The following is a 3,178-nucleotide window of genomic DNA, read 5'->3' as shown; positions in this document are numbered from 1 at the left end:
TTAAAGGTCACCCTTTCAATCACTGCAAACCAGGACCATTCCTAGACTGTGCAGTCCATACTCTACACCCTTTTCCTACTTCCCAGTCCCTCACCCAATCTGGAGATGTCTCAAAGTTAGCAGTAACTCATGTTGCAGTGTTCCGATGCCTTATTACAGTTGCTTGCTAAAAAAAAAACACCTAGGCCAGACGAGATGGCCATTTGCCCAGTGTTGGGTGAATGATGTCCTCCTAGCAGATTGAGAGGTTGGGGAATGGAGGGGGGTGGCAGTGTGAAGGTTGCTGGACCAAGTTTACACAAGAAGTCAATGCTGGTACTAACCACAGAAGGGTCTGCACCCGATATGGGAAGAGGATTAATAATCAGCTGTGCTCCACAACCACCACCTCACTCATACAGTTGTCGCTCAGTCTAACCCCTGGCTACTGCATGGGCATGTCACATTAGCGTGCTGACCTCACCACTGTATGCATTACCTGCATAGAGGGGCTCACACCTACCTTAAAATAACAATAATAATCATAACAATCAAAGCAAAATACTGCAGACACTGGATATCTGAAACGGAGAAACAGAATGCAGGAGAAACTCAGCAGGTATTACAGTATCTGTATAAAGAAAGAGTTAAGCTTTTGAGTCCGATATGACTTCTTCATAACTGTTCAGAACCTTGTCAATTCTCACAGAAAATATTTTCTGTTTTTCATCCATCTTATGCTGCTCAACATTTAACACCTTCCAGACCGTGTGCTTCTTTGTCACTTCCTGGGAAGGGGCTGACGGCTATCCATGTTTATCGACAGCTCATACCCTCCTTCCCGCCAACTCTTCTTCCTCTTATTGCAGGACCTGCTCATCCACAACAATAGCGAGAAGGTAAAGACCACTGGAGAAGTACTGGATCTCTGCAAGAGACCAAGGCCAGTGCTACACAGTCTGCAGAGACAGAGAGATTAACTGGCATGATAAGCCAGTCAGGACAATTGCAGTCTGGTCTTCTCAGATCTGCCGACTGTCTCACACGTTCTTCCCCCATGTGAGTTTGTACATTCTCCCCAATTCATTGTGTCTTCTTCCACAGGTACGAGCAGTCAACTGCAGATGGCAAAACCGAGGCTGGCACAGACTCTGCTCTTCTGAGGATGGTGGCTTTGCAACCTCAGAGGCTGCACTGGCACAGTGCCCATCTGCACCTGGCAGCAGCACAGAGTTTGCCACCTCAGTGGGTACCGTAGCTAGGTTTGAGTCACCAGCACTCCCTAGTGACAACATCACTGAGACATCCACAGCTGGTGGTGGAAGAAATGCCTGAGGTCTTTTACACTCTGAGGATTACCCGAGACCAGTCACCTGTTCAGCCCCAAGTGGAGGACGAGCCTCTGTACTCAGCCAGAAGGGGGCCTGTAGAGACACACCAGGCATGTGAGATGGAGGTGCTCATTACATGGAGCAGATGACTGAGGAATCTATTCCCCCCGTCTGCCTATGTGAGCACGCAGTGGTTGCCTTGGAGACCTACATCTAGTGGGATGCTGGGTACTCAGTGCCCGTGATCAGGTGATAGGTATGTTGTCACCTCGCTCTCCTTCCTCTCAAGGTAATGGAGAAGGGAGGTGGAAAGTGACAGCTGGGCACCCCAGGAACTTCATCTCAGGGCTCTCCAGAGGCGCCTTGCCAACCCCCCTTTGCCATTGAGCCCATTGCCTGCAGCACCTTGAGACAAGGAGAGTGAATGTGCATCTGGGCAGAAGAACACAGAAGGTCAGCACCTTTTAGACCCCAAGCTCCCAGAGGAACGTCAAAGGACCCTGAGGCACCTTTGGCACTGCCGGTTTGTCACCTGCAGATAGCAGCATTTAAGCCCGTGGACTCGGTTTGTGGCCACTTTAGTAGACCATTGGGCACAGGTTGTGGTGCCTTTGGAAGGTGCTCCTCGGTCAGTGCTGGCTCCTCCTCCTCGAGCCTGTGGTTTCTTCAGAGAAGCAAGATGACCAGCAGAATGGCAGGGTTGATCTAAACCAACATGATGTTGCTTTCAGAGGTCTGTGGAACCAATCACGTCACCTTGAGAGTTAGGTTTCTCTTAGCCATTTGCATGGCCAGCCTGTCCCATCATACCCCAAGAGAGGCTGTTACCTCCCAGTGATTCTCACCTGGCTTACTTGCCAACCATCCCACATTCCTCGGGAACCTGCATCCTGTGTATGTGTGTGTGTGTGCGCACGCGCGTGTGCGTCTGTGTGTCTTTGTGTGTGTGTGCACGTGCACGTGTGCGTCTATGTGTCTTTGTGTGTGTGTGTGTGTGCGCGTGCGTCTGTGTGTCTTTGTGTATGTGCGCGCGTGTGTGTGCGCGCGAGCGTGTGTGTCTGTGTGTCTTTGTGTGTGTGTGCGTGTGCGCGTGCGTCTGTGTGTCTTTGTGTATGTGCGCGCGTCTGTGTGTGCGCGCGCGCGTGTGCGTCTGTGTGTGTGTGTGCGCGCGTCTGTGTGTGTGTGTGTGTGTGTGTGCGTGCATGTGCGCGCTCGTCTGTGTGTGTGTGTTTGTGTGTGTGTGTGTGTGTGTGCATGCTAAGCTGGAGATTGAAACAGAACCCTTACATGATTCCATTGCTGGCAACCCATTTAATCGTCAGCTATATGCCCCCTCACCCCCAAAATGACAGCTGTCTCAACTTGTTGCTAAAAATACCGTGGTTGGCCTGCATAGACATGGGAGTTCATAGATTGCATTCAGTTGCTTTGCACATTGCCCACAGGATTTTTTAAAATATTTTTAATCAACCTGTTAGAATACACTTCCAGGGCAGTTGGAACCTCTTCTGGCTCAGAGATAGAGACACTAACACTGTCCAACAATGAAGCCGATATTTCAGAGGAATTTGTTTTCAGTTAATGCCACATAGTCACAGAGTATCATAAGGGATCTGTCTTTTCTCCTTCTCATTTCTGAGGGATGAAACATGGCCTCCTGTTGGACTGATCCTCATTTATAGACAATATACTTTGCCATTGCCTTCTCCAAGATGGTTGCCTGTCCCGCTCTTATCTTCTGCCGTCAGGTGTAGTGGAAGGATTGACAGGGTGATGATGATCAAACTGATTGGCCATGTGAGAAGAAGTCTGTCAGAGGGGAGAGGAAGTGTGTCAGAGGGGAGAAGAAGTGTGTCAGAGGGGAGAAG

This window comes from Rhincodon typus, chromosome 18 (assembly GCF_021869965.1).
Source record: "Rhincodon typus isolate 14 chromosome 18, sRhiTyp1.1, whole genome shotgun sequence".
NCBI lineage: Eukaryota > Metazoa > Chordata > Chondrichthyes > Orectolobiformes > Rhincodontidae > Rhincodon > Rhincodon typus.
The sequence above is the reverse complement of the archived record's forward strand: the minus strand, read 5'-3'. Positions refer to the sequence as shown.